The sequence below is a fragment of the Erpetoichthys calabaricus genome, chromosome 11 (genome assembly GCF_900747795.2).
Source record: "Erpetoichthys calabaricus chromosome 11, fErpCal1.3, whole genome shotgun sequence".
Lineage (NCBI taxonomy): Eukaryota > Metazoa > Chordata > Cladistia > Polypteriformes > Polypteridae > Erpetoichthys > Erpetoichthys calabaricus.
In genome coordinates this window covers 51,290,960-51,305,357 of record NC_041404.2, presented here as the reverse complement: position 1 = coordinate 51,305,357, position 14,398 = coordinate 51,290,960, and positions in this window count along the sequence as shown.

Here is a 14,398-nt window from a genome sequence, read left to right as displayed (position 1 = left end):
ATTCACCTTGCCTGATTGTTGCTTCTCTTCCTGAATACGTATGCCTGCTTATTGAAGTGTCTTTTGCTTCTATCAAGGTCAAGTTTTCTTCATTTCAGGCGATTCTACATATAAAACAAAGGAAGGAACAGTGAATCATCAACCATTCATCGAAATACTGAATTAAATGTGTTAAACAGTATGTACAGGCAAGTTCAAATGTATCATTACGTGTACTCAGGAAGAGCGGGTGGCAGGGTGGCACAGGCTTGGCACAGCTGCATCACAGTAAGGAGACCACATGTGTGGAGTTTGCCTGCTCTCCCTGTGTCTGTGTGGGTTTCTTCTGGGAGCTCTGGTTTCCTCCCAGTCCAAAGACATACAGGTTAGGTGACGCTAAGTTGGCACAATGTGTAGAGATGTGTGTTTGTGACGGACTGGCACCCCGACCAGGGTTTCTTCCTGCCTTGCTGACTGAGATAGGCTGCACCACCCCCCCCCCCCCTTCAGAGTCCGACCCTGGTATTGATTTATCCATCAATCCATCCATTATCCAACCCGCTGAATCCAAACACAGGGTCACGGGGGTCTGCTGGAGCCAATCCCTGCCAACACAGGGCACAAGGCAGGAACCAATCCCAGGCAGGGTGCCAACCCACCGCAGGACGGTATTGATTTATTCAGTTAGGAAATGCCTTCACATAGTAATAGCAGAACAAACAAGTGACAACGCTCTGCCACTGTCTTTAATTAATTCTGCATTTGCTGTCTATAACTTCACATTTCAGGATTAGACAATATAACCCCACAACCATAAAAAAAGTTGGGATGGCATGGAAAATATAATTAAAAACAAAAAGGAGGAATTTGCAAATTTACTTTGATTTGTATTCAGACAGAAGAAAGACAACATATTGTATATTTTATCTAATCAACTGGATTGCTTTTTGAAGAGATATACGTTTAATTCTGAAACTGATGCCTGAAACGCATTCTAAAAATGTTGGCACAGTGGAATTTTAGAACTAATGACGATGGGACAAGTGGAAGAGAATTGTTAACATATAATAATAATAACAACAACAACAATAATAATAATGATAATCATTATCATCAAAGTATGAATTAGAGTGGGCTGTGCTCATTTGGGGTGTTCATAAGAGATGTAATGATTTACTTCATGAGGGAGAAGTACATAATAAATAAGAATCCTTGCATCAAATATTTGAAATATTAAAATGTGTGCATCAATTTAAATGTTAAAATTCTAAATATACACGATTGCAATCAAAGTTTTTCATTTCTCACCCTTTGTTAGAGGTCCACAGTGGGCTAGATTTATAATAAAGGATCAAAAGTCAAAAACAACATCATATGAACAATCACGATTTTGAAAGAGTCTAAAATGATACACTCCATGCTTATGTTTGAAATTTTTCATTTTTAACCTTCTGGGAGTGACTCTTAGAAGGCTAAGACCACCGGTAGTGAATCAAATATTCTCATATTCTTGCAAAAGAGCATAAAACAAAATTACACATGCCAACATTACTGAGATAGATAGATAGATAGATAGATAGATAGATAGATAGATAGATAGATAGATAGATAGATAGATAGATAGATAGATAGATAGATAGATAGATAGATAGATAGATAGATAGATAGATAGATAGATAGATAGATAGATATAATCTCAGTTTGTCTCTTTATTACAGTAGATAGATAGATAGATAGATAGATAGATAGATAGATAGATAGATAGACAGACAGACAGACAGACAGACAGACAGACAGACAGACAGACAGACAGACAGACAGATAGATAGATAGATAGATAGATAGATAGATAGATAGATAGATAGATAGATAGATAGATAGATAGATAGATAGATAGATAGCTGCAGAAACATCTCAAGGATGATCAGGGGAAACAGGATGCACCTGAGCTCAATTTTGAGCTTCATGGCAAAGGCTGTGAATACTTATGTACATGTGATTTCTCAGTTTTTTTATTTTTAATAAATTTGCAAAAACCTCAAGTAACCTTTTTTCATGTTGTCATTATGGGGTGTTGTGTGTAGAATTCTGAGGAAAAAATGAATTTAATCCATTTTGGAATAAGGCTGTAACATAACAAAATGTGGAAAAAGTGATGTGCTGTGAATACTTTCCGGATGCACTGTAGATAGATAGATAGATAGATAGATAGATAGATAGATAGATAGATAGATAGATAGATAGATAGATAGATAGATAGATAGATAGTGATGCTGTCACTTCTGGTCCAAATGATGTCACTTCCTGTCCCTGTCTTTAAACTTGCCATATTCTCACCCTCAAATCAGTTCTGTTTTGGACTCAAACCTGTGAACATCTCAATAAAATTACCCATTTGCAGCCAGTGTATATTATATAGGTGGCTTCCCCAAACCTTTTTGATGTCTTGTGACTGTTTTTATGACAGTGGTGTAGTCAGGACCAGAACTGGATGTGATGTCGCAGGAACAGGAAGTGGCATGCTTGTGGAAGTGACACCATCAATGGCACCTGTTAGATAGATAGATAGATAGATAGATAGATAGATAGATAGATAGATAGATAGATAGATAGATAGATAGATAGATAGATAGATAGATAGATAGATAGATAGATAGATAGATAGATAGATAGATAGATAGATAGATAGATAGATAGATAGATAGAATGTTCCTGAATCAGTCAGATTTTGGGCATTTCACCCTCGACCTACAATAGAATTTAAAGATTCAAAGAATCTTGTCAGATCTCGTTGTACAAAGGGAACGAGCAGAAAAGTAAACCAACTAACAAAAAAATCCCTCAGACATTACACTGTTAAAAACCGCCATGCGTCTGTAATGGACTTCACAACAGGGGATCAATAATACTTTGGAATTCTTCACTCCTAGTGAGGTCAGACCACTCATGAGCTCTCTCTCCCCTATCCTGATGAAGTTAGCAGTAGATTCCTAAATTAGGAAAATGATACAATGCTGTTAATCCTACATCTAAGAACTGGACCAAATTAGTGTGACTTTGAGATTTTTGAGCCATTTAGGACTGTTTTCCTACTCTGAGACGTTTGATAAATATGGGCACAGCTCTCCATCCAATTGAGAATTTGAGGCTGAACTTGACAAACATTTTTCACTCCTCATCCTCATGCAATCTGACAGACTTTGAGCTGCTTGTAAAGAAGGATGGGAGAAGGTCAGTGTCTTCAAAGCTGACACAGACTCAAAGCTGTCATGGCTGCCATCTAGGAAATAGTGACTTGGCGGGGGGTGTCTAAGGGTTATGTGCTCAACAGGACAAACGGTATCAAAAGTGGGTGGATAAGAAATGTGTACGCTGCTTCGGATAAAAACATCTGCTAAGAGAATACGTGTACAGTATATGTAAGTGTAAATTAGTATCACTGAAGTTCTTTTCAAGAGGCTTCATTGTCTAGTAGAGGTTTCCCAGAATGCCTTGGTTTCCAATAAGGAAAAGCCGTAATCTATTGTGGGGATAAAGGGAAATGTTAACTGAAATGCTTAGAAATGGAAAAGGGAAATGTCAGAAAGGCTTAGCTTGTTGGCACATGGTGACCGCGATTTGAATGAGTGGTGTCAAAAATGGATGGGTGAGCAGCAATTAGAGTCTGTAGCCTAAGTTATGAAAAAAATGCACTACTCATTGCAGTCTTAGAGAAATATCTTCAGGCTCCACGGGCGCTTTTCCTGGCTTAGCTGATTATTGGCATTGTCCTCCAGAAGGCAAGTTTGCCAAGTCCTTTAGCAGGTAGTGGCAGCAGTGGCAAGGAACACTTGCAAGGGAGAAACAGATCATCTTCCTGCTGGCAGCAGTTTTGGACGGCATGCCTGAAAGAAATGCCACATTTGGGAAATAAGTTGTTGTCGCACTTCTCCAAATGGCTCCTTGGTGATATCACAGCCATCCTCGGTAAAGAGTTTACTCCGCATATTTTTCCACATTTTTCTTGAGACATGAATTAAACGGTGTCTTCCTACAGATTTTTATTTTCTTAAATTCTCACATTTCGATGGGTCTCAGCACCACATGTCTTTCCAAGACCCACTGGCACTTCTTTTCCTTGACTAATCAGTTACCAGATATCAGTGAAACAATATCATTTTAGCTGAGGAGGTAACATATAATGAACATGGATATTTGAAGGAAACAAATGACCAAAAAAGAGCAAGTTGGTTTTACAGTAGCCACACGTGAGTCTTCATACTTGACTGGGTTTCAATTCTAATGCTCAATCTCATGTTGTTTAAGCTTCGGGTGCCAGTTTGAAGTCTCCCACTACTCACATGGGGTCAGAGGTAACAGTTCCCTCTAGATCCCCACCTCCTTGAGCTGAGCTATGCCAAGAACCACACACCAGCACTGATAGGAGTACCCTGCCGTGTCTTGTGGGTCCATTGTGACCCACCATTGACTGAAATGGATGTTCATCTGCATGTAGTATGTTTGTTTCTTCACAACTCATTTAAAAATATCCCCAATGTTTGGGTTACAATTGTAAAGACTTTCAGTAAAGAACCCTGACCTTACCAAAAAAAGCAAAGAAGGTTTCCAAATTGGATGTTTTTGTACAGCTGCTACACATTTTGAACACTGCCATGTCCTTCAGGTCAATTTTAAACCACCATATTTCTATATTTTTGAGCTTTTGTAAAAGTTAAATTACCGCTTAGGACAAGTAAAGTCTGCGGTGGGATGGCACTCTGCCCGGGATTGGTTCCTGCTTTGTGCCCTGTGTTGGCTGGGATTGGCTCCAGCAGACCCCCGTGACCCTGTGTTCAGATTCAGCGGGTTGGAAAATGGATGGATGGATGGACAAGTAAAGTTCTATCTATCAGTTTTCTCGACATACCCAACAGAAAGTCTACTGGAATTGGGGCCGATGATGATAGCATTGATGATGGGAATGATGAGTGTCACTCGTGTCATGGTAGTGCCGTGATTTCATTCTCTGCCTGGTTGTTGTCAATGTGGAAACGACATGTTCTCCCTGTGTCTGCTTGGATCGTTTAGTATTTATTTGACTTTATTACTCTTGTCCAGATATGTGAAAGTGAGGTCGATTGGTAGCTGTAAATTTGTCAGTATTGTGTGAAAGTGCCATGCTATATAGTGCACACTATCAAGGTTTGACTCCTACTGAGTGGGTAATGCCAGGAGGACACAGAAATAAGTCAAGAAATGCTATTGAGGTCCTTCATACCTGTGGCCTTCAAAATGCTGCACTGCGACTGCTCTCTTATCTTTAGCTAAGTCAGATTTATTATCCAATTGTTTCTGTGCAACTGAGAAGGCTTGTTGAATGTTCTAAGATTTTAATATCTCTTGAGCTTCTGTAAAAGATTAATTTCTCTGTTTTTATATAGTGCCTTTCCTATCTATCTATCTATCTATCTATCTATCTATCTATCTATCTATCTATCTATCTATCTATCTATCTATCTATCTATCTATCTATCTATCTATCTATCTATCTATCTATCTATCTATCTATCTATCTATCTATCTATCTATTATATAGTGCCTTTCATTTCTATCCATCTTCTATCTCTCCACCTATCTATTTATCAACTGTAGAGGATTTTGTTGTCCATATATAGTACTGTTTGTTAACATCCATTAAATAAAATCCTGTCATCTTTTCTATAGGTTACGATAAACATTACTACCAGTTAATCTATATATATAATTCACTAAGTCCATGGCAAGCAAGACGCATGCAACTCACAGAGCCCCGCCCACCAACAACAGATGTGAAACCGACTGAGGCGGTGTTTGGAAAATGAATAGTCAACGTGACTCACAAGTGCATGTGGACTATACACAGACGAAAGCAATTCAGGAGAGGAGTTGGGGGCGGACACATGAGCAGGCAGTGCGTACTGAACGATGACTAAGAGATGGCTGCTCACCCATCAATACATTGTCCTCACTGGGCATCCTTCCCCTCACACCCTGTTCCTCCGTCAGCGCCCGACTGCCGTCCAGCCCCGTCCCTCACTCTGGGAGGTTGGGGGCGCGGCGGCAGTCCTCCAGTTTTCAGTCACGGACTATTGTATGTTGCTCTCTCCAGAGTTCCCTTACAGTCGTATCCTCAAACCCACCCCATAAGAAGAAGAATGTTTGTCGCGGATGTGAATCGCTGTATGCAGCGTGTAAAACAGTTTGTTTGTCGCGGATGTGAATCACTGTATAAGGTGTGTAAAACAGTTTGCGAGGGGTATCCCATGGTCTTACAGTTGGTGGGAGGGTCTCTGTTAGTTGCTCTTGCGAACGGGCACATGACCAGGCAGTGCGTATGCTTCGAGAGCGAGGGTGTATGCGATAGGACCATCTTAGAAGAATCATATTTGTCGCGGATGTAAATCCCTGTATGCAGCGTGTAAAGCAATTTGTCATGGATGTGAATCGCTGTATGCAGCGTGTAAAGCAGTTTGCGAGGGGTATCCCATGGTCTTAGCAGTATCTATGCTTCGATGTGAATCGCTGTATGCAGCGTGTAAAACACTGTATTATATGTTGCCCTCTCTAGAGTTCCATCTTTTCATTCACCTACAGTCGTATCCTCAAAACCAACCCCATTTGGACAACTGTCTTTCAGGAAGTGTTCACCCATCAATACATAAGTATGCTACACCGTAGGTGGGCTAGTATAATATAATACAACTTATTTTTGTATAGCACTCTTTACTGAATGCAGACAAGGAGCTCTGTGATTAATTTCTTAGGTAAAATACAAAAATAGATTATGCTAATTACTGAAAACAGAATTAGTATGAATGAATATATATTGTCACACAGGCGTGTTTTGGGAGTCAACCAAAGGGACCAGAAAATGCCAGTTCCACGCCAGGTCACTGAATCTCTCTTTTTTCTCTCAGCAGACCAGAGACCAGAAATTCTGCTTGTATCTGAGTACTGTCCCATGACGTCACTTCCTGTCACGGGTCCGAGGACGTCACTTCCGATTCCACCCTGATGACATCACTTCCCTTGAGACACCTTAAAAACTTGCCATCATCCATACCGAGGCAGATATACTTTGGACTTGAACCTGTACACATTGTAGTAATGCCCTTTTCCAGCCATGGAAAGTATATGGGTGGCTGCCGCAAACCTTGTGTGTCCGGCCATAAAGCGCCTTGACACAAAACAAAGGTTTGGAGCAGCCACTTGTGTACTTGACCTTGGCTGAAAAACAATCAAAATATTCAGCACAATGTAGAGAACGGAGTCCAAAACAGAACTGATCAACAGAGGATGGGAGTGGGGTTTTATAGGAAGGTTTGCGGAAGTGATGTCGTTCTCGGGGTTGGGACAGGAAGTGATGTAGTCCTCGGGGCCAGGACAGGAAGTGACGTCCTCAGTGCTGAGGCGGAAGTGATGTCTTCGTATGCAGGTAGAATTTCCCATGTCTGGTCTGCGGGGACAAAATAAGAGGGTTGAATGCACCCCACCACCCTCGGGCTGGGCATGGATTTCCTTTCTTTTGGTCCCTGTGGCTGGCTCCCATGCACACGTGTGTGACAATGTATATATATAAAATCAGCAGTAACTGATTAACATAAATTGAAACCAACAATACCTGTCCTTTAATTAATTGATGAAATACGACCAGTTGACAACAGTGGAGATTGAAATTGTAAAAGGGAAAGTAACAATAAAGTCAGACAGAGTGCAAGTCCTGGAGACCACGGCCAACTAGCCACCCACCCTCTGTTGGTCCTTCTTTAGTAGGGTCTGCACTGGCCGTCCAATCTGATGACAGAATCTTTCCATCCAATGATTCCAGTGCTCCATTATCTCAGATGACTTTTCCATATGCAAGAGAGCAGTGGCTGCGGTGGGTTGGCATGGCTCCGGCAGACCCCCGTGACCCTGTGTTCGGATTCAGCGGGTTGGACAATGGATGGATAGATGGAAGAGAGCAGTGGCACCAAGTGCCACATCGAGATACCGAGAAGAGAAACAGAATAGAGGAGGGTTAATAATGGTTTATGATTATTGTGAAACTTACATTTTTGAAGACATGCTACAAACAAACAGAGACACAGTATGCACAGCTAATCAGCAGCTCTAGTCAGGGTATTCCAGACTAATGCTGTGAGTCACCCTGATTGAGGGGGCATACCTTATATTAGCAGGTGGATCATTCCACAGCTGTAACTTAAAGCTTGACCTCCTTCTGTTATTGTATTAATCCTTGGAATCACAAGCAGGCTGGCATCTTGAGTTCTAAATGTGTGCTCTGATTTGTAAGGAATGATAAGTTCAGATAAGTAAGCAGGGCCTTCACCATTTAAGGCTTCATGAGTTAAAAGGATTTTGAAATCAGAAACTTGAAACTTAACTGATGATGATTTACTCTTTTTGTGAACATTTTAAGTCAAACACTCCCTTGAATTAGTTAATTTGTGATTAAAACATACCCATGAGAAGGAATAGCTAACATATGTGCAGGTGAACGCAGTGTAATGGACATGCACAATCTACAAAATCTTTAACTGTATCCCAGTCAAGGGTTTACATGGCTAAATAATCACCTGGTTTCTCAGAGACCAAGAACCTGGTTGTCCTGAAAGTGAGCTGGCAGGTGAACTTTTGAGTAAAACCAGGATGTGCTCATAAAGACAGCAATAAAGAGGGTCAAAACCTGGGAGATAAAATATAGCAACCAAAGCCAAAGTGTGAGACAGAATCCGTAAGCAATGTATTTTGTTATCCATAGCTCTGACTAGGAAGAGAACCTTTTATCCCATCATTATGTACAGTTCATGACCTCTGAGGCCATGTCCCTAGAAATGCGAAACATGAACCTAACAAAATGGCGGGGATTGAAGGACCTAAAACGACAGACAAAATGTTACCAAAAAAAAAAAGATTAAGAAAATCGAGCAAATAATGACAGGATCTGAATCTTTGACCTCAAAAACCTACAAATTAAATACAAGTTAGTACCACTTGCCATCGCTATGAGCCAAAAGAAGCAACAACAAAACCAAAACCAAGACACCGGTTTTCTTAATCAGAATATTAGTTTACAGGGTGTCCTGGGGCATTATGCATAACGCCGTGTGTAGAATTCACACTAAAACATGGCGTATGGACAAAAGCGGAAATGTACGTACTCACAAAAAAATCCAGATGCCAACTTCCACATTCTTCCGCTCCATAAATCCTGGTCTGCGTGAAAAGTAACACTCGTGCATGCACCTGTCGCTCCACCCCGACTCCTCCCAGAATTACGTCTCTTTGAATATGAAAATAAAAATAAATAGCCCCTTATGTTTTGTATTCTGTGAAACGACAATGGCAAAAGCATGGTTAAAAAGAAGAATTTCAGTGAATACCATAGTAAAGGCAAGAAAACATACTATTTGTTGGTTTAAGCAGTGATATAAACAACGAAAGGAAGCTGATCGAGTGACATAGAGTGGTGGAGAAACTCGAAAGTTGAGGTTCAGATAGTTCCCCAGTGCAACAAACAAAGTGACAGATGTCAAAGTTCACGTGAAAAGGCGAGTCGTAGCCCACCGTCTGAGCGCTTTAGGGTACAGAGAAAAGAAAAAAAAAAACTGGGACACAGTGGGGAAAAAAGGTCGAAATTTCCACTTTAATCATGTCATTAAAGTGGAACGCCAAAAACTTTATCTTAAAATCGTTTAATTTACTAGTTTCTCAAATGCCATCATAACTAAAGTAGCACATTATGTGCTCTATGTGTGTGAATCATTATGTGCTTCTTAAACGGGCTTTCTCTTACACTGACAGGACACAGAATCCATTACATTAGTGATATTACAGCTCTCTGAAAAATTTAATTACTAAGATGTAAACTTGACATAATTTTCATGATGATAGAAATGAAAGCATGTATTAAACATTGAGGCACATTGGCTCAGTGATAGTGACAAGCTGGACCACCATCCAGAGATTGTTCTTGCCTCCTGTATGATGCTTGCTGCACCGTGCACGACCCTCAATAGCAGTACTGTCTCTTTCAAACGTACAAACCTCCAATTTGTCTTTCCTTTTCCATCTCCAAGTAGCTAACCACCACACAATCAGCTCTGCAATAAATGTCAAACCATCTGTAAGCTTATAACATCAATTCTTCAAAACTTTTTAGGAACATTGAAATATCTTCGTGTTACATGTTTAATTATTCCATACATCTATCCATCCAGGGTCGTGCCAGTCCCTGCAAGCATACAACAATCCCTAAATATTTATTTAATTAAAGAGCTTTTTCATAAACTCAAATTTCTCCCTGTGCACAAATAAAATTCTATCTAAACTGAAGCACACAGAGCTCTGGAAAACGCATACATAGTTATAAAGCCATCTGTAACACACACGAGTGAGACTTGTTTCCTTAAGTTGTGTTCTTTGGCCGCTCGTTCCCCACTACATTGCTAAAGCCTTTTGAAGTCACTTGATGACTGAGGACGATTTACAAGAACATACAGTAGGAGTCAGAAGTTTCCATATACTTGAGGTGAATTCTTTCAAACTCACTTACTAAGCCCTCCACAGATTTGGCCTATCATTTAAGATGTCTATTCTGTTCAGGGCACAAGTCATTTTTTCTAACAATGCTCACTGCTTTGTTCAGATGTTTCCAACAATGTTCATAGACCTTTACATTTACTTATTTGGCTGACACCTTTATCCGAGATGACATTTATGATATAAAGGGTTACATTTCCTTTGGTTTTCCAATTGGAGCACAGGTGGGTGAAGTGACTTGCTTGTGGTCACACAGGAGTCAGAAGTGGGATTTGAAGTCTAAAGCCTCAGCCACTACATCACACCTCAGTGTATTTCACTTTTTATTGCTAATATCACAATTCCAGTGGGTCACAAGCTTCCATACACTTTGTTAATTGGGCCTTTAAACAGCTTGGAATATTCCAGAAAATGATGCCAAGCCTTTAGGCAATTAGACAATGAGCTTCTGATAGCCAATGAGCCTACTTGGAGTCAACACGTGGATGGATGTTAATGGATGTTAACCATCAAACTCATTTCCTCTTTCCTTGACATAATGGGGAGAATCAAAAGAAACCAGCCAAGACCTCAGAGAAAAAAATGAAGACCTCCACACATCTGGTTCATCCTTGGGAACAATTTCCAAATGCCAGAAGGTTTCATGTTCATCAAATTTAGTCTTGATACAAACCTTAAATTAATTGATAACCAAAAAATAAGGTGTATAATTAGACCAAGGGATAAAACCAGACCCTCCACCAGAGGCATCTGTAATAGAAATTTACTACAAATTAAAACAAAAAGTATATCACCAATTCAGAAAGAAGCATACAGTTTTAAATGCTGCTTATTGAACATTCGCTCTCTTGGCACTAAAGCTGTTTTGGTAAATGATATTATATTAAGTACAAAATCTGATCTGTGTCTTCTCACCGAAACCTGGCTTAGTAAATGTGACACTGTCACCCTAGCTGAGGCGTCACCAGATGGATACTCGTTCCTTCATAAGTCTAGAGATTCAGGTCGAGGAGGGGGCCTTGGAATAATTCATTGTAACAAAATGCAAATCACTTCTAAAAAAATTTAGGCAACTTTACATCCTTTGAGGCATTCATTTTAAATATTAAAACAGATTCCAACACAATTATAGTGCTAGTCTATAGACCACCAGGGCCGTATTCATTGTTCATGTCTGAATTTAGCAACCTTTTATCTGACTTGGCTATAAATTATGATCACGTAGTACTGATGGGAGATTTAAATGTACACATTGATGTGGAAACTGACACTTTTAGCAAATGTTTTACTTATTTGTTAAATTCAGTAGGATTTTGTCAGAATGTCAAAGGTCCAACTCATAATCATAACCACACATTAGATTTAATTATAACTTACAAAGTTGAAATTCAAAATTTAATTATTACTCCATTAAATGAAGTTATTTCCGATCATTACTTAATTACATTTGATTTAGTCCTGCCCTTGCCAACACACTCCCAGATTAAAACAGACAGTGCAACATCTAGATTGTAATTCTGCTTCAAAATTTATAGATACTTTGAGTAAGTCGAATGTAATTGTGGAAAACCATTTAGATCAGTTAACATCAAATGTAAACACGGAAAACAATTTAGATGAGCTAACATCACATTATAATGTGACCTGAGAGATGCTCTGGACACAGTGGCTCCCCTTAAAACAAAAGTGATCAAAGCACATAGAAACTCTCCCTGGTTTAATGAAAACACTCGAGCTCTTAAATTAGAGTGTCGAAAACTGGAGCGCAGATGGAGAACAACAAAGCTGCATGTCTTTCAAATTGCATGGACAGAGAGTGTTAATAAATATAAAAAAGCCCTCTTTAAAGCTTGGTCAGAATATTATTCTACATTAATAGATAGCAATAATAAAAATCCTCGGGCACTGTTTAGAACAGTGGCTAAATTAACAAATGGAAATTCAGATCAACAGTGCAAAATAGCAACAGACATTAGCAGTACAGACTTTATTAACTTCTTCAATGAGAAAATTAAAAATATAAGATCCCAGATCTCTGCATCACAGTACAAACCACATACTAGCTTAGCAGACCCTGTCTCACATTGCACTCAGCACTTTAGTAATTTTAATCCTGTAACTGAGCAGGAAGTCTTAAGTTTAATTTCTAAAATGAAGCCCACTACTTGTTCCCTAGATCCAGTGCCAACAAAACTAGTAAAAAGTGCAATGGATGTTCTTGCAGCGCCTATTGTAAACATTATCAATAGTTCATTATTGCATGGCACAGTACCTGATGCACTAAAAGTGTCAGTCATTAAACCATTACTTAAAAAGTCAGACCTTGACCCACATATACTAAATGATTATAGGCCTATTTCAAATTTACCGTTTCTCTCTAAAATACTAGAAAAAGTAGTCGCCAGTCAGCTTCAGACACACCTTACGCATTACAATTTATTTGAGAAATTCCAGTCTGGTTTTTGCACTGGTCATAGTACAGAAACGGCACTAACACGGGTTGTAAATGACATTCTGATATCCTCTGATGAAGGAAACTCCACTCTAATTATGTTGTTGGACTTAAGTGCAGCATTTGACACCATCGACCATTCTATTTTACTGCACAGGCTAGAAAATGATGTTGGGCTTACAGGCACCGTGCTCACTTGGTTTAGTTCTGACTTATGAAATCGATTCCAATGTGTACAGAAATGTGCTGACAGGACTCCATCATTATACACAGAAGTTCAATATGGTGTCCCGCAGGGCTCAGTACTGGGACCTTTACTGTTTTCACTGTACATGCTTCCACTGGGATCTCTCATTAGAAAACATAATGTTAATTTTCACTCGTTTGCAGATGACACCCAGTTATACCTTTCATTTAAATCAAATGAAGTTTCTCCGATGTTGTCTTTAATTAGTTGTGTTAGTGAATTAAAGGAGTGGATGAATAAGAGCTACTTGTCTTTAAATAGAGATAAAACAGAGATGTTAATTGTTGGAGGGAATGATGCTGATCACAACAATATTTTGTCATCCTTTAACTCAGTGGGAATCCCAGTCAATTTTACTGAATCAGCCCGCAATCTAGGAGTTATCTTTGACTCTAGCATGTCATTTAAAGCGCATATTACAAAGTTGTCCAAGACATGTTACTTCCATCTTAAAAATGTTAGGAAATTAAGGCGCTTTTTAAATAAACAGGATTCTGAGAAACTAATTCATGCATTTATCTCTAGTAGGATTGACTACTGCAATGCGGTGTTCACTGGATGTTCAAACTGTTCTTTATACAGCCTCCAGTTAATCCAAAATGCGGCTGTGAGAATTATTACAAGAACAAGAAAATACGAACACATAACTCCAGTTCTTAAATCCTCACACTGGCTCCCGGTTAAGTTTAGGGCAGATTTCAAAATCCTTCTTTTAACATATAAAGCATTAAATGGTCGAGGTCCGGCTTACTTGTCTGAACTTATCATGACTTACAAACCAGAGTGCACATTAAGATCTCAAGATGCCGGTCTGCTTATGATTCCAAGGATTAATAAAATAACAGTGGGAGGTCGAGCTTTTAGTTACAGGGCCCCTAAACTGTGGAATGGTCTGCCTGCTACTATAAGAGATGCCCCTTCGGTCTCAGCTTTTAAATCCCGGCTGAAGACTCACTACTTCAGTTTAGCATATCCTGACTAGAGCTGCTGATTAACTGTACAGACTTCATCTCTGTTGTTAGTCATTAGCACTTAAACATAAGTAACATGACAGTTATAATTGTATACTAACCCTCACTTATTCTGTTTTTCTTCTTGGTACTCAAATGTGGCACTTGGTGCCATGGCCTACCTGCCAAGTTGTTTTGCCTGCCTAA